Genomic DNA, 18,643 nt, shown 5'->3' on the forward strand with positions numbered 1-18,643 from the left:
AGGTGTATAAATGTCCAAATATATGTGTATTTAGGTTTGTATCAGAGGATAGATACATACACATAGACACACATACACAAATTAAAAAAATGATTTGTGAAAATGACCATGGCATCTTCCCTGAATTAAAATGAACTGATATTCGTAGAATCACCACGGTTGGAAAAAACCTCCAAGACAGTCCCACAGTCCACCTATCACCAATACTTCCCCACTGAGCCATGTCCCTTAGTACAACATCTAAATTGTTTCTTGAACATCTCCAGGGTTGGTGGCTCACCCACCTCCCTCAGGCAGCCCATTCCATCTGATTCCATCTGACCACTCTTTTGGAGAAGAAATTTTTCCTAATATCCAGTGTGAACCTCCTCTGGAGAAACTTGAGGCCATTACCTCTCATCCTATCACTAGTTACAGAGAGCAGAGGCCAACCCCCCCCCTCACCACAACCTCCTTTCAGGGAGCTATGCTTTAAGATCTCCCCTGAGCCTCCTCCTCTCCAGACTGACCCATCCCAGCTCCCTCAGCCGTTCCCCATCAGATTCCTGCTCCAGAGCCCTCACAGCTCCACTGCCATCCCTGGACATGGAACTACATGGAACTGCTTTTTTCACTGCTTTCACAGGTAAACAGAAAGATGAGTATAAACTAAGTTGAATACTAATAACTTCCAATAAAAAAGAGAAACTATAGTACTGATTAATCTACTAGCAAGACAGGTTTTAGCAAGATTATTTTCACTGTTCACTGAACCTCATAAAATATTTAGATGATCTCAGAACTTCACCTGACAAACATGCTGATGGCAATAAGAAGAGTTTTAGCCTGATACAATGATGTTAGAAATAAAATGAAGAAGTTCCTCTATCAATAGTGTTAGAATTAGCTTCTTTCCTTGAACCTAGGAATATAATTTAGCTTTTTCCATTCACATGCAAATGTACTATTCCAAGAGCACAAAAGATATCCCAAGGAAGAAATTAAAACATTATAGATTCTAATACTAGGGTTATTACATGCCACACAAGTTTTGCGCTATGCTTTGTTTCAGGTTCTGTGTGATATGACACCTGTTTCTATTCAGATGGTATTTTAAAGGAAACGTTTTCTGTAATTTCAGCTGACTCATATTCAAACTAGCAATACTCCATTTTAAAATACCATTGAGAACATGCAAAATGTTTCTGCACTGAAGACAGCATTTACCGTTCTAATCTAATGCAAATGTTAGTTAGAATCAACAAGCCTGCACAAATGCCAATACCACTTGTCCCCCTTAAGATGATTTCACACCTAGCACAGCAACAGACAATTTGCCAGAAAACACATTAAAAAGCAGTTTAAAATGTATCACTGTATTATTATCTCTATGGTAAATAACACAGTAGGTCCCAGATGGCTCCCAGAGACCTCCTGCTCCAAACAAAGGAAAAAAACACAAAAACAGTCCTGAAACACAACAAGATCTGTGAAATAAACCGAGGTGGAACTAATACTAAGTCACTAAAAGAAGCACTGCCTGGGCATTCCTTCTAGGAAGGGACAGCAACAGGTTGTCAAGTGAACACATTTTATTTTGTAGACCAATGTCAATTTCAGAAATAAAATCGGTTTTTCCTCACTCCTGAGCAAGTCCCATCTCATTTCACTAAGAAGAAGACATATTTATGAATTGATAAAATGACTACTTATATGAAGACAAAACACGTGCAGAAGTCTCAGAGAAGGACGCAATGGCGAGATCCCTTTATCTCATCTGAAGTTGCACAAACGATATCCCCAAGCAGCACCAACAGCCTGGTCTGTGAGAAACGACCAGCAGCAAGGCTTGTTGGCTAGGTAATTTCTGCGTGTCGCATGAGCCACTGAGGGATGAGCCATATGGTAATAAGAAAATGGCAGCCATTTAGGTGGCCATAGGAGGACCATTTGTTTTGTGGGCAGTGAACAAAACTAAAAGGGAGAAAGCAGAAAGACTGAGGAAAGCACCTGGTGCTGCCAACTGGAACAGCTGATGAAATAAAACAGGTTGATGATTATGCAGATGTAATCCTTCATAAATCTGCCACAGCATATGGTGAACAGGAGAATGAAAATGGCCAAAATACCAAAGCATGCTTCCTACCAGAGGCTGCAGAAGAGCTCTAAGAACGTTACCAGAAATGAATAAGACTGGTGAACACGTGTGTGCTGAAGATGAGGATGATAAAGGCCAGAACCGTTGCTGTCAGCCACATACGGTTTTTAAGAGTGAGAGAGAAAAAGCAAACAAACTGGGGCTCTAAATCCATTTTAAAACATGAGCCTAAGCACTAACGGGATCACTTCCAGTGCCTTTGCAACCAGGATGATCATTCCTGATGTGCTGTGGTGTTCTTACTATTTGGACTGGGTTGAGAGCTATAAACCAAAATTGTGCAAAGCAGATGTGGACATATCCATCTTGCAGTGAACATTGCACAGACCCAAGCTTCACTACGCCTCTCATCTCAGCGTTCTGCAAGCCTTTTATTTTACAAGGGCAACTCCTTGCTGCTTACAAGAGTGATCCCACCTGATTACCTTCAGCTCTGCACTGCACACTGCAACAGTCTCTCCCTCAACGAATCACACATAAGTATTCATTTTGGGGCTCATGACAGGAGCTGCAAGTGAGAATGGCAAATGTGCTGGAGCCAGTGGCAGGAAAGTGAGTCACCAGCATGCCTGGGAAGTTAAGCCCTGACCAGCCCTACTGCTGGCACTTGCTCCATTTAGCAGCTTGAGTGCTGTGTGATACTGTGAAATGCTGAGCATACTAATTATACCAGCACTCACATGTCACATGGTAACCATCCAGCACTTGTACGGCATTAAACTCAAGATACTACTCAGGCAGTGTTGCCTGGGTGAAGATTTGACAAGGTGTGCTCCTATTTGTAATGTCTACCTATATACTATGCACAATAATGCCTTCTGTAAGCATTAGGCTTTGCACTCTATCCTTTCCAGGAAAAAAAGACTGTCTTACCAATAAGAAAAAATTGTACCCTACATTCAACTTCTGTATCTCCCAACTTTCTGCAGAGCATAGCAGATCACATCCTGTGGGACACAGGCATTTCCAAGGCTGTGTCAAATCCATCAGCAGCTTTGCTAATTGATAAAAGAATGTCTGAGGCTGGAAGCAGGCTCAGGATCGTGTTATGTTCCTCTCCCAGACAGTGCTGAAATTCTGTGTTGATGCTGAAAGCAGCAACAACTGGTTTCTCCTCAAAGACCTGTTGCCATCTGTTGGCAAACCACATCAGAAGAGGCTGACAAGAGTCTTCAGCCCATCAGCTTCTCATGTGCTAAGTGAAGAGAGAGGAGGCTGCAAAGGCAGTCACGTGCTGTCAACCATTTCAACAATGGATTAATTGAAACTGGCAGAAGAAATTGGGCTGATATGGCCTAATGAGAGTGAAATTACTGAATATTTAGCTAATTTGAATATGTGTGATTTTTATAGATTTTTTTGCAAGAATACTTCATGCGGCTTTACTTATCACCAAATAGATAATGTGCGGAAAACAGAGGCCAGGTGATAAAAGTACACACACAGCACAGGCATCGTTTTCATGGCAGATTCCAAAGAAGAATCCAGGACCCCCAACTCTGCATCTCTTGCTCTAAGCTGGGATCTTCATAAGGCAGCAGATCCTTCATAATGCAAGTTCAATGGCTCTAACACATTAAACAGGGAAATGTACATCCACCAAGGATTATCCTCACTGACAATGAAACTGCTACATTCTATATTCTCATTATATTTGCTTTCAGGTCAGTAGAATTTATTTTGTCATATTTTCAACTCTTATTATAGAATTTGGCTCTAGGTTGAAATTATTTCTATGTCAGCTAAAAGATACAAAGTAGTAAGAATGAAAACAGGTAGTATTAAAAAATAGGATAAATCATTATGTCATACAGCTTGCAGAAATAATCAAGTATTAAATTACTCTTGACAACTGTTTGTCCTCTCCAGCAACACAGTTCTTGACAGTCCTGCATTGGTAACAGGCACAAATTAAAGTGAGAAGCACAAAGGCATTGTCTTAAAGTGCAGAAGAAGAGCTTATAACTTCAGATTATGGCTGGACAAGAGAAAATGTCCCCTGGAACTTTCAACCTGCACCAAATAATGCCTGCTACATTGAAAGCAACGGCCAAAATGCAAAATCTTTATCCCATCTTATTAAATAGCTGTTGAATAATAGAAATGCATCAGCAATTTGCAGAATGACATTTGCAAGCAATAAAGCAAGAAGACAAGGCAGGCAATTTTTTTTCTCAAGTGTTTTACTGTAACACACACATTTTTTAGAAAGGTGCCAAGAGAGAACAGCAGGTCACTCCCAGGATTATGGTTTTGTGCCATTTCCTAACAACTCCTTTTCAAGCAGTTCCTTTTCACAAGTGTTGCCACTGCAGACTTTGGTCGTACTGCTGTGGCATTCCCTGCTGCCAAGGATGAAGCTGTAGCAAAGTGTTTCTGTGCTGTGCTGAGTTCTGGCTGCTAAATGGCTTTGTAACAAAGCTTGTTGTGAATGGCTCTTACTAAAACAATGGAATATTTTCTTTTGTTTTAGTAGCATAATTGATACAAAGGAACACAAGAAACAATGCAATACCAAAGCAACAGCAGAAAAAAGCTGATGTGTCTCAGCACCACCACAAGAGCTTCCTGGGTATTCACAAGAATTTATATTTACATTTATGTTTTCAGCTGCAGCTGACAGCAAGGAGAGCTTGAGGTGTTCCTGCTTTAGAATATAAACCAAGACCCTTCTTCCTTGCCTCAGGCATAACACAGTGTGGTGAGACCTCTCTGAAATTGCTTCCTCACTCAACATCTCCAACACCTGGATTTTCTTAGCCAGGGAATTTCCTGGAGAACACCAGAAAAGCTGAATCACTACTTGGTTCATCTTGTTTCAGACACCATTTGCACTAATCCCTATGACAAAGGCCATCTCTCTGTACAATGGGTTTATCCAATGCTAAAAAACACTGCACAACAGTAGACTTACTGCCCCACAGATAAACTTTCTGCAATAACACAACTATTCTAGCAGTTTCCTATCCCATGTTTGTCAGTCTGTTTTCTGATTTCCCTCCCTATCCTCCAAAACTCAGCAGCACACAACCTGGACATCCCATAGAGGCACAGGTCTGCCCCATCCTTAACACCTCTGCATTCTAGAGAATGTGTGCACAACAATCTGCACACAACAGAGCAAGATGTAGTTTAAATAATTTTGCAATTAACAAACAAAAAGACGTTATTAAATGTGCCGTGTATAGATGTTTTCCACAGATTATTGTTGCTGTCTTATCTTAGAAGAAAAGTGTCACAAGATGAGCATTGTTTCCTCCACCATGGCGTTGCCAAGATTTTATATTTGTATGAACAAGCAATGCAAATACTTCATAAAAGCCTTTAATAGTGTAATTCAGCTAGCAATGGCAACAGTAATCAGCATCTTGCATTCAGACACAGAACAATCTGACAGCTTTGCCTGATTGCATCTCAATATTTTCCCACAAGCAAAGACTGCTGTAAATGAGTGGATTAAAAAGTATGGTTGGACAGGTGCTTGTGGGAGACGATCATGGTCACTTGAAGCATTCATACTGTGTGAAGGAAAACCAACTGGAAAGGTGAAGAAAAATGGGCATCTTCAAATTTTGTCCATATTAAATAAGTATCAATTGTATCCACTTCAAATGAATTATATGTACTGCCACTGAGTAGATTTATGTATGCTTTGACATGGTACTGAATCATCTTCTCATTAACAAAAAGAGCTCAAACATGACAGATTGAAAAAAATTCTGATAAAGGTTCATTAATTACATCTCTTTTTGGAAAAATGGATATAGTCTCGTGTATGGGCTGGATACAGCAGAGGTGGTTACTTCACAAATGAAGTGAATAAAGTTAAGTGTCTTTTATAAGAGTGAAAGGGGCTCATTGGCAGGCTTTATCTCGGTTTGAAGGGGGAGCCAGGTGACAGTGAGACTGCCCATGACCATGTGAAAGATAGCATAACTAGGTTAGAGGGACGGAGCACTTGTAGGCCGTGCTGCCCTGAGATGTGCTGCCCACACTGCAGCACTTGAAATCTTAAAGTGAGCCAGGGCACACTGATACTACAGGAGAAGGCCACAGAGAACTCAAGGAGTTATCAAGGAATCATTCTCCAAGAAGGCAACAAGGCCAGCTGCCCCACTTGAAGTTTCTCTACACCCATGCACAACCTTTGGGAAACACGAGGAGTTGGAAGCCACTGTGCTAATAGAAAACCATGATGTAGTTTGGTGGGGTGATTCCCACGACTGCATTGTAGCCCTAACAATGGCTACAAGCTGTTCAAAAGAGAGGCAAGAAAGAAGGGGTAGAGGCGTTGCCTTCCATGCTGCAGAAGGAATGGAGTGTGAAGAGCTATCCAAAGAATTGTCATAAGCATGTGAAAAGCTTATGAGTGAGAGCTAGAGACAGAAGCAACAAAGGGAGCCTTGCAGTTGGTGTTTATTACCAGCCACCTGATCAAACAGAGCCTCTAGATGAAGACACCTTCCTCCAGTTACAGGAGGTGTCACGATTGCAGGCTCTCAGCTTGCTGGGGGACTTCAACCACTCTGACATCCACTAGAAAAGTAGCATAGCAAGCTGTAGGCAACCCAGGAGGCTCCTGGAACTCACCAAGGATAACTCCTTGAGCCAAGTAATAGACAGCCCCACCAGGGGGGTGCGATACTTGCAATACTTGACCTCATAAATGCAAATGAACCAATTAGTGAAATCAGGATTGGATGCTGCCTGGGCTGCAGTAATTGTGCAGTGGTGGAGTTCATGCTCCTGAGGGATATCAGACAAAGACTGAAATCAGGACGCTAAGTTTTAGAAAAGCCAAATTCCAGCTCTACAGGGAGTTAGTCAACAACTCCTCTTGGGAAACAGACCTCAAAGGACCAGGCAACAGAGTGGAGCTGGCTGATCTTTAAGGAAACTTTCTGCAGAGCAGTAGAGCTCCCTACCTGAAGTGTAGGAAATCAGGAAAGGAAGGCAATAGATTAGCATAGTTGAACCAAGACATGCTGGTCAAGCTGGAGAGCAAGAAGAAGATGGACTGGCAGTGGAAGCAGGGTCCAGGTACCCTGGGAGGAGTATAGGAATGCTATGAAGCTGTGTATGGATGGCCTCAGGAAGGACAAGGCCCCTTTCCAACTCAAATGATTCCATGATTCTAAATGCCCAAACTTTTTTTTCTCGCTTAGTTATGCTTCCTCTGTATTTAGGAAGGTATAACCCTAAAATGTTTTCACAAAATATCTCTTATGTTTTCTTAACATAATGCTTCACCAGCTCCATGACACCCCTTGATTGTAATTATACTTCCTTTGGAACTGCACCCTAAATAGAAATTGAACTATCCATGCTGTAAATTGAAATTCTTCAATGCAAAGCCATATAAATAACATGCATTAGCACTAACCTTCTCCCAAAATTTGATAAGATCACTCCTGTTTCTCAGAAAGATGATACTAATTGCTGCTATTTTATCAAGTAGCATACAAACAAAAGCTTGAATGATCCAGAAATACTTCCCTTTAACCTTTGGAATATGTAGATGACCTCATGTAACAACCCACTACCCACGCAGCCAGGTTCAGAGCAGCTATCTGCATATGGGAGCTAACAGAGTGGTAGCTGGCAGCAGTTCACCCATTTACAGTCAGGATCTATGGCACTATGCACACAGCAAAACAAAACACTGAAACAAAACACTTTGAGGGTTATAAAGCAACTGAGGAAGAAGTGAAACAAGAAAATCCTCACAAGCTTTGTTAACTGACTTCCAAAGCACCCACAGACTTCAGCGTTCGTGCTAATTAGTGTCCCTGCTACCCTGCTCCAGTCCTCCCCAAGCACCCTACAAGAGCTCCCAGGATTCAGCTCCTTAGGAAGCACTTGCCCCAGCCTTTTCAGTACCGTGCCCCTTATTCAGTGCAAGGACACATACACTGACTGTTATACCGCATCATTCATCTCTTCCCTTCTACTGTCCCCATACCTTCCGTCCTGCTTTCCTGCTAGCTTGTGTCACTGCAATTCATGAAGTCACCTCTTGGGTAATGCTCAGACCTTTGTCATCTCAGGCTTCAGCACAGGCAAGACAACAGCAATCAGAAATAATAATATACAATAAATAAACTAGAAAATAAGACTGGTTAACGGTAAGCATATTTTTTTCCTAATCACTGACAAGGAGAACAGATCCTACTGCTCAGCCAATCAAGTAATTGCTAGGGATGTTACAATAGCAGGACATACAGACAGAAAATTATACTTCTGCATTTCAACACTCTCAAAGTTCCCACTGGGAAGGTCTGATCATCCATCCCACTGCATCATGTCAAAGCAGTGAGAATTTCCCGTTCTTCTCCTTGCCTCTGTTAATGTTAGAGTTGTTAACTGTTATATAAAACCATCTCTCAATAAAATCACGTGCTCTGATTTCAAGAATGCCAGAACTTAAAACAAGGGTTGTACAACAAGTTGTGCACGAATCCCAGGTAGGCTGTTCTGCAGTAACAAAAACCAGCACCTGGTTCTACAGGAACCAAGGAATGGAAAAAAAATGGGGATGCGAGAATAAACACGTCAGTTTCGCTTCTAACTTCTACAATTTCAATACAGAAGACTTTGGAATATTTACTTGGAGAAAATGTATGACTCTTCCATGAACCAGAAGGGTTGGAATTCAATTATTTCAACAACAACAACAAAAAAACTGTATTAACTTTAGTTCTTGAAATGAAGCATTAATATAACACCCTTTACACTGGGAACATTTCTGTGATTACATTCCTTTTTTTTTTTCAGTGCCAGTTCTGTGCTGAACAGACCATAAATATCCTCAGGTAATTAATTAGTAAGAGAGTCCAAGTAATTACTTACTGCAGGCCTTGTTATACATCATTACATTTGTTAAAGGGACACGGTCATGATAATGTTCACTGATCAAATTCAGAATGAGGTAGATTTGCAAGAGAACCAACCTTACATGTGAAAGGAAAATCAAGAGGACAACAACAGGGCCTTGCTTATGGGACAGAGATTACTGCCTAAGACAGGAGAAGAGCCCTACACTGCTCCAAGGGTCAGTGGAAAGATAACTGCTCCCAGTAGCAATGCAGGGGCTCTTCTTGAGCGTCAGACCTTGAATCCACCAAACCCGGAGCCAAAGAAAAGTCACCTAGCATTCAAGCATACAAACTAAAAGGCATTTCAAAAGTCGTATTTGTAGCAACTCAAGGTGTTTGTTTACAAATTGAATTCAAATCCTACATTTCCCAGCATCTGAGGGCAATGTGCCTCTGTCTGCCCACCTCAACCACAGAGCAGGAAGGAACTTGTATGGAAACAGCTAGAAACTCAACTCTTCTTCCAGGAGACAAAATCCCCAACCTCCTTCCAAATAGTTTCGGAATTAGAGATTATTTACATATCAATATAGTCGTATTAACAGTATATGTAACACGGCCTGCCTTTCATAAACCCAGCACCCCTTCCTCCAGTTCGTCCCAGGTTTTGAGGTCATCTTCTTCCCAGGTCTTTTCTCCTTTGTAAGGGACTCATTTGCAGGATTTGATGGGGAAGGTGACTCCTGGAACCAGCCCCAGGCAAGCAAGGAAGGCAGCCAGCAGCTGTGCTGGTTGAGGAAAGATGCTTCATTTTGTGTTGCCTTGCGAGGGCTTTTTTGTTGTTGTTTGAATTAATGAACAGTGCCCTGAGGAAAAGCCTGAGAGTGATTTGAGCATGTTGTTTAATCCATGCTGTCTGCTCCCTTGCCGTCTATGCTAATCATACCCGGCACCATCTGAAAACTGAAACACACAGCTGCCTTGCTGCCTTCATTACATTTATTTGCTAGAACAGTCACCTTCAAAAAGATAATAATAAAGAAAGAAAAATCTTGTATCTTAACATTACTGCAGATAAACCCTGGAAATAGAAGTATGCTGCAGTGATACAAATATTTCCAAGTTAGATCTGTTCTCTTTAATTAATTAAGCAAAATATTAAGAACAAGAACAAAAGAGCAGAAACCAATGCCTGTGGAAATGAGCTCACACTACCTTTCCTGTCAGTTGTAAAACTGAATTTTAATAGCTCACCCTGCTACTCTCCTTGCTTGAGTTTCAAAATCATGTTACAGGCAAATACATTGCAAGTTTAGCATCTTCAGTGGTCCTTCTCAATTCGTTTTTCTAGAAGTAGCATCTGTGAATCTGACTGCCATCCTAACCCTTGTGTTACTTCACATCAGCTGTGAAACTGCTTATGCTAACAGGGGATAACAGAACATTTCCCTGTGGGTTTGAGAGCCTAAACTCAATGTGCTCTCTATGGACACTTTGCACCTGGTCTCCTTTGTGAGCCATTCTATATCAAGTCATGGGAATAACAAGAGGATCCAGAAAAAATCTTAAATATTGCATAAAACCCTGCACAGCCAACACAGGGATACTTCACTCTTTGAAGGGCATCACTAACGCCATTCAGAAAAAGGAAAATACCTGAAACATTCTTAACAAGGCTACAGTGTTCACGTGCTCAGAGATGGGATGTATGGAAAGAATCATTTTCATTTATTACGTTACAAAGCCGTTCTGCAGCAGCAGGAGGATCTACCATCACGTGCATCTGGCACCCTAAACCTAACAAATGGCCACTGCCAGCAAGAGGATACATACTAATAAGTAAAGATGCTTCAACTAGAAAGGGCTGAAGACAAACAGAAAACAGTCAAAAAAGGCAGAGACTGGGCGCACACAACAAAACCACCCAGATGACAGCCCTACGGCTGGGTGCTAAAAAACAGGGACAGACGAGCATCTCTGCAGGAACTGTCTGCCTCGAGTCGCTCTCCGGACAGCAGCAATTGAGATGAAACTTTAATGGTGGACAGACTCTCCTCGCCCTACATGCAGGGGTCAAGCACGGGCTGTTCTGCAGGCTGCAGAGCAGTCATCGACCAGGCTCCTGCCAGCCTCCCCAGGGAGCGTGAGTCAGCAGCCCAGTTCTTCAGCCCTCCCCTGCACCGTTCCCTGTCCCACTTCTGCTCCCAGCCCTCTGCTTAGGGCAGAGAAATACAGTTTTATCTGCTGTGCTGAGAAGCCTTGAACTGCTCTGAGAACTACTACCAAATTGTTGTAACTTCCACTGAAACTTCTGGGCCATTTGCGCATTTGCAGATGTAGGAGCAAAATGCAAATGCAATCTATGGCAGAAAGTATAGATGGTGCAGCTCCATAGTTACCTGGGCTACGAGTGCATTTACCAGCTAGGAGTCTTGTCCAACAGCTACCACATCATGAACAAGTAACCAAAAAGATAACACACAACTGATCCTAAAACCTATCACAACCCTTAGAGGAGCCCAGCTGGTCCAGGATTCCCATCTTTATCTTCACCCGGCCCTTACCCGCTCCCTGCATGCATGGGGCAGACCCAGATGGAAAGGCCAAAAGCCAGAAATCACCAGGGACAAAATCCACCATCCCAGTTCAGCAGTCATATTTCTCATTGCAAATTATGTTGTAATACCAAAATAGCTTTCTACCACATAATCCTAACACACATTTGAGCTGCAAGAATGTCAGTCTTGTCTCAAGAGTAAAAGTCATTATTATGCATCATAAAAAGTAGTTTATAACTTCTGTGTAGCACTTACAGGCTTATTTAATGATGTATTATACCATCTCATATTTTCTTTTTGATTAAAGAAATAATTTTCATTACTTGTGGGTTTAAAAGACAATAAATAGGAATTAACATTTTGAGAGAATCCATCCACTGATAATAAGATAGTCTTCCAAAGAAAGAACCAAAGTTACAACGAATGAATTCAAAGCCTACCTTTTTTTCCCCTACTCTCAAGCGGACAATACCATGGCTTTCTTCTCTTGATTACCACTGCAGGCACCTGAATCCACCTGAAAAATGGAAGCATACAGATTTTTTGGAAAGTCAGATGAGACTAGTTAACAATTTATCCTTTAACTAATAATTGAAATCCACTTGCAAGTTTGGTCTTTTGTTGTTTTTGGGGTGTTATGTTTTTTTTTTACGTAATTTAATTCAGTGGAGACAATAACATGTAGAAATACGTTGCCAATGAATAGAAACTACATTTTGTGTCTCTTTATTATCTTGTATTTTACCAGGTTGTCAAGAAACAGATTCACAATAGAATGGCTAAATATAGAATAGTAGAATGCAAAATCAAAGGATCATAGAATGCTAAATGTGAATAGATCTGGAGTCCAAACATTTCTGGATGGCACAACAGTGAGCATTTGTAAGAAATTGCTGATAATTTGCATATATAAGGCTCAGTTTTGACAACCAAGCCTCTATATGAATTCTTTTGCACCGGACAACCATTTTACTATTTTGTGCAAGCACAATAATTTCTCTATTTACAATGGCTTGGTTTTAATGAGTCCTACATTCCATTTTTTTTTTTTTTTTAACAGTCCAAATTTCATGGGGAAAAAAATCACACTACAGGATATAAATGCATCCACCAGAATGTGTAACTGTACATTATTTTAAATCAAATAGTACAACATTTTGGCTTCAGTCAGCAATGTCAAAAAGAATGGAAAGCATCATGCTTGCACATCAAGCCCTCTGTATCACGTGTCATACCTAGAGGTGCCCAGCCACCACGGGTTCTCAGACAAGCAGGCTCATTGCTGGGTGTACCACTGCTCTCTGTCACTATGAAAATGTCACAGTTTTGATCTTACTGTTAGTGGATTTGTGCTGCTATACAGTCTTTCCTATGTCTGAGCTCTTTGAATAGCTTCTTTGAATGGTTTTTTTCCCATGAATGGTTTCTGGTTTGAAAACAGATGCCACTCTTTGAAATAATTGGTATTAGTTAGGACATTAACCCCTCAGACTACTCTGATGACTCAGGACAACGTAGAGAAAGGCACCAGATGACTTCATTCACTGCCTTTCATCTCCTAGAAACTCAGGTAAAATTACAGTTAAGAATGCATTTTAGCATTATTTTGTCTCTATTAAAAAATGACAATGACAATGATGTATGTGCTAAAGGAAAATAATGAGATCAGAAAGGCAGATACCTCACCAACTGGGACCAAGCCTCTGGTCTAATTAATAATATTCTGTTATAAATTACCACCACAAAGAATAAAGTGTTTGTAAGGCAGTAATTAGGTATTAGTATTTGTTTTCACGAAGCATCTGGGAACAGTACCAATATTACATCCTCTTTAAAATACCTGATGAAAAGAAATACAACACAGCAGAAAATCACTTTTTCATTAGATTATTAAGCATGCATCAAACATTTTTTGGCTTTTGAGGCAAAATTGATGCATATAGGAAAAGACCAGAAGTCTGTTATTAGAGGGTTCTACTGAAAGGAGCAGAACTACATATGGTATTTGATCTGCAATTTGAGATATACACAGTAATAAAATAAGATGCTGCCCTGGAGTAAACACCACATTTTCAACACATAGCAGAAAGATGATTATAAAGGTCTCTTCAGTGTCTGCATAAGCAGACATTTGGATGGAAGTGTGATTGACTCTTCTTGCAGGCCATGAACTGACAATGAAGAACTGAAAAGTAATCTTGAGTACAGAATGCTGAACATGCAGATGAGATGCTCAGAAATACACACCACAAATACTATGATGGTCCAACAGTGCTTAGAAAGCCAATTTGTAAACAGCCTTTGCTGGCTCTCTGTTACATCACATAATAAATCACTGCCGTACATCCTCACACCAACATCCAAGTTTCCTTGAAGAGCCCAGAACAGACAAAGCACAGAAGAATGGAAGGGCAGATCTCCCCAACCATGGAGAAAACACCTGCAGGCAGGGAGTCTGTAAAATGACAAATCATTCTATTTAAGACACCTCTTTTGCCTACTTTTCTAAACTCTTAAAGGACTGCATCACCACAAACTACTTTCTGAGTCAATTCTTTCCCAGGTCCCTTCTCAAAGTGAGGAAATGAGTTCAAGTTACCAGGTAGGTGTAATGAGAACGGTTCGGGGCAATATGACCCATAATGTGCTCTGCAAGAAAAGAAATTCGAGTGTTTCACATCACACCTCACAACTGTCTCTCTGAGCATCTGATCTTCCTATGTGCTAAAAAATCTCACTTCCTGAAGCCTACAGGATAGGAGAGCACTTATAACTAAGGAGAGCCCCTCGACATTTAAAGCTCTGCAGAAAGGAAAAACTAAATTCAGCTCTCCTAAACACAGCTTGAAAAAGAGGAAAGGAGAGGGCCATGCCTCACATCAAACCCCAGTGCAGCAAAGCTATGAATTCAGCTGACTGGTCTCAGGTGTGCTAGAAGGAGAGCACAGCCCCAGCAGGTGAGCAGGAGCTGGCATGGGGGATCCCAGCTTCCCTGCCTCTTCAGGGAAATGGGCACAGCATCTCAGTGACAGAGAGCAAGGGGAGGATGCAAGCGCTCTGGACGAAGTTGGCCCAGACACAGAAAAATGGCAGGAAGGGAGAGCAGAGGAGAAGCAGAGCCCCCAGCATGCAGCATCACTAAGGGGTTCCTTTTCATGGGAGGTGCTGTGGCTTTTCCCTTTGCATACTGACCTGGGTATTTACCAAGCAGAAAATAACTGTGCTTAACACCTCACAACATAACACTATTCAAATGCTACTAATCACCAGAGAAAAGTGTCCTCCAAAATCAGCTCAGCATAAATCAAAGGACCTCCTTGCAATGCATGAATGAGGCCCAGCTCCGAACAAACTTCTGATCCTTACAAGAAAAAAAAAAAGTCCTTTCCCTGTTTCTCCAGTAGGTGGAAAATGTTTTGGCTTTCCATTTTTTCAGAATGCCTCTTTCCCTGTGAATGCAGACACGCAGCTAGCCGAGAGCTGCTGCACAGAGCAGTGCTGCTCCTCCTCCCGCATGGCTACGGAGTGCCGCAGCACGGCTGCAGAGCAGGCAGGTATCCTTCTCATGGTTATGGCTCCCTCTGGACACAGCCGTGCCAAGCAGATGAAGAGAAAAGGGACCAGGATTTATTGCATAAACACACCGTCTGCTTCTCTTTATCAATTTCCCCTCCACTTGGTGCTGATTCCCTCCGCAGGCTTGCAAAGCCCACAGCCCAGCAGGACCAGCACCTCCACAGCCAAAGACAGAAATGGGAGGTGGCATGAGGAAAGAGGGGTGAGATGATCTGAGTCAGAAATGTAAGTTGCTAACTGCGGTGTCGACTCATTTGAACACTTCACAGCTCTGTTCCTTTAAAAAAATAATAAATCAGTTGATCTTTCCTGGTTGCACTCCTAGAAGTTATTTTTCTAAAGACAGACCAGTTCTTGCCACTTAGAAACCTTCAAGGCATTTGATTGATAACTACACATTCTGTTTGCACTTTAGTCCATCTCTTTAGCAGCCAAGAGGCTCTGATACACACACAGCAATGCACTTATGCAGCTTGACACAGGGACTTGCAGCTTTTACGCTTCATTAGACAGCAGAGAGCTTGGGTCTGTATGAGGGATCTCTGGATGGAAATTGGAACCCACTTGTTTCTCCAATCCTTTCTCCAGCACCTCCTGCTGGAAACGGACCACATGTTGTCAGGCCAAAGTGCACTTCTGGATGGAAACCACAGAAATGGGAGAGAAAGCGAGCTGAAAAGAGAGCTGACCCACGATGGTGGGACAGAGCCAGTGGGCGCCCAGCAACCCCAGCCTTCCCTCTGCACAACCACACAGCTCTCAGGTCTGTTGGTCACAGAGCATTTCTCACTGTCCATTTTTCTCCAGGAGCCCATAGGTGAGGTGTCCCAAACTCCATCTGGACATCAGCACTCTGTAGAACTATACAGAGAAGCACAATATTGCAGTTTCCTAAAAGAGTTTTCACACACTGGTTTGGTGCAAATTCTCACAAGCACTTTCATGTTTCTCATAGCTGGTTCACATCTGCAGGCTGGCATTCCACTTCCAGTTATTCAGTGTACAAAATTCCCCCCTTGTAGGCTTACATCTGCTCCACAGTTTTCCCTGGCTGCAGGCTTGGGCAGAAATAAGACACAAAGAGCTTGCAGCATTTTTCCCACTGCGTTCTGTATTTTCTTGCAACATCTCATCAAGTGCTGCACACGTTTTATTGTCAAAGGCAGATGGTCAAATTGGTGACATGAAAAATCTCCCAACTGCCATTGCCTGAGAGTGTCCCCGACACACTGGGGACAATTGAAATGAAATTTCACATCAGACTAGGGAAGCCTCTAAATTCACCCAAGTGTAAACTGTTTACAGAAACCTCTGCAAAAAGGCCAGTAATGCTTCCAGCTTTGTTCAAAGTCACTGTGATGCCCCCAGGCCTATTTTATCCTCTGCACATTCTTTCAAATGCTGAGAAATTTTACAGTCATTCCATTTCCTTCTTACTCTCACTGGGTTTCAGGAGGAAAACTGAATTTGCTCACCCTCAGGATGAGCTGAAGTTGGCATGGAGATCAGGGGACCAAATGTATTTCTCCTCTTTTGCATCCCTAACAGATGGGCAGCTATTCTCCTATTTATGAATCTCATGTTTCAACAAGGAAATATGAGCCAAACCCTTGAGGGAATTGGGACTGAGGTTGTTTTCATAATTTTGGATGAGCCCAGGTGGATGGAAAATGAACTTGCCCCTCTGCATTCAACCTGATTGCAGTCAGCCATAGCCTTTGAAACAAATGTCCTCAACAGGAGATGCTAAAATTCATCTCCTCCCACAGTGCTGCAGCACGAGACCACTCGCTGCCCAGACCCCTTCCTGCAGGAATGCCCCTGTAGTCAGTGCTGGCTCCTCTGCCCTGCCTTGTGAGATACAACTTTCATCCCAAATTTTCCTCATTTCATCCCATGTCACAGGACACCGCAAACGGCTCAGTGGATGCTCAGAGAGAAATGAACAGGACTCTTATCCCCACAGAATCAGTTCCCACACACCCACCCCCATTCACTGCCTCTTTTTGGGGCCAAAAGCAGAGATGCTGCAGAGGGGAAAAAATGATGAGCTTGGAAATTCCCCTAAGCCACAGCAACAATCCCACCTACCAGTTCAGCTCCCCATCTGCCAGACGGGCTAAAGAGCAGCCAAATTGATTAGTTTACCACATCAATCCCTGACCACCCATGTCTCTTGCCACTTACATTCTGACTGTAGAAAGAGAGAAGCTAGGAGCCCTACATCAGGAAATTAGAATAGAACAGTGCTTCAATATTAAGGTCTTTCTCCAACCAGGGCTACAACTTGCAGCAGTTCAGGATCGTGCAAATTCATGCAAGTGCACAGTTCCTGCCATCAGCACTGCTATTAGGCTGAAGGGAACAAATGTTACTCTTCTTTCTAAAAGATACATGCCAAGGTCAAAGCTTATGTCATCACAAACCCAACACATGAGAAGCCTATACATTGCTTTCAGCACGAGTTCACTTTGCTGACGTGCAGTTTTCTCTTCATTTAGGCCATTTCTGTCTAAGATTAAAAGCCAGAGGGTACATTCTGTGCTGACCTTCCTCCAACAATTAAAAAGAACTCAAAATCTTCAGGCTTCAGGGGGAAAAAAGTTGATGCCAATTTAGTCTTAGATAATGCAGCATCAATGAGCCCAATCGATATCAAACACAAGGCAGTCAGCAATTTCAGTATCTTGTTGCATTTCTTTTTGAGGGTACACATAACTAGCAAAAGGGAAAAAAAAAGCTCTAAGGATCAAAGCGTTGTAGAGAAAAGCTGATAACTGACTGCAATTGCCGTTCCATCTTATATTACTGAAAAGATACTACTGGAGCAATTTGCAGCATTTGCCAAGACTGATTTCATCCACTGAGACCTCAAACAAATATTCTTCATTTTTTGTTAGCTATTAATTGGAGTGGAAACTTTTATTCATCCTGAAGGATAAAAAAGCCAGCTGAAGATGAGTTTAATAAATATTTAGATCCAAAGAAAAAGCATGGCTCTGTTTAGGAGCACAGCTAGGCTGGCTGCATTGTGTTAGTCTCAAATCCAAGTTCAACAGATCAGCTTTCCCAGACTGCACAGAATAAAAGGGACAGAAATTGGAAGTACATTTAAGGCCCTATAAATCATTATGTGTAAGGCAAATGCACATGATTACCCCATATTAGAGGCATTTTATTTTATTATGTTTCAATTTCAGCACATTCGGTTTTTCTCCTCTTCAGAAACATAAGCTGTGATTCATCACAATTAAGGTGGCTGTGTTCTGACCTCAGCTTGAACAATCCATGTTGGCTGCCGGGTCAGCTCGTCTAGAGCACAGCTCTTTTTATTCTTTGCTGCAAAAGGTCCCCAGTGTCAAGAACATTCAGTCTGAGCACAGAGGGGGCATATGTCACAACTCTCCCCTTGCATCCCTGAGTGACCTTCTACAGCAGAGCTCTGGCTGGCCGAATTTTCAAATGCTGGTTTGCCTGTCCCCAACAAGCTGGCCTCCAGCAAGTTCCTTTTTAGCTAACTGGAAATTATTGTGCCAGGCCTTGAGCTACACTTTAAA

The 18,643-nt window shown here is 42.1% G+C and overlaps 1 protein-coding gene across 7 annotated transcripts in view; it reads right to left on the minus strand.

Moving 5' to 3' along the window:
* GRIA3 (glutamate ionotropic receptor AMPA type subunit 3) overlaps positions 1-18,643 on the minus strand; it is a 542,807-nt gene that overhangs the window by 469,504 nt on the left and 54,660 nt on the right. For all 7 annotated transcript variants that reach the window (XM_085230480.1, XM_085230478.1, XM_085230479.1 and 4 more), the window contains exon 2: positions 11,951-12,027. The gene's annotated coding sequence lies outside the window, so the exon portion shown is untranslated. The remainder of the gene's footprint in view (positions 1-11,950; positions 12,028-18,643) is intronic.

Source organism: Meleagris gallopavo, chromosome 9, assembly GCF_905368555.1.
Source record: "Meleagris gallopavo chromosome 9, MGAL_WU_HG_1.1, whole genome shotgun sequence".
Lineage (NCBI taxonomy): Eukaryota > Metazoa > Chordata > Aves > Galliformes > Phasianidae > Meleagris > Meleagris gallopavo.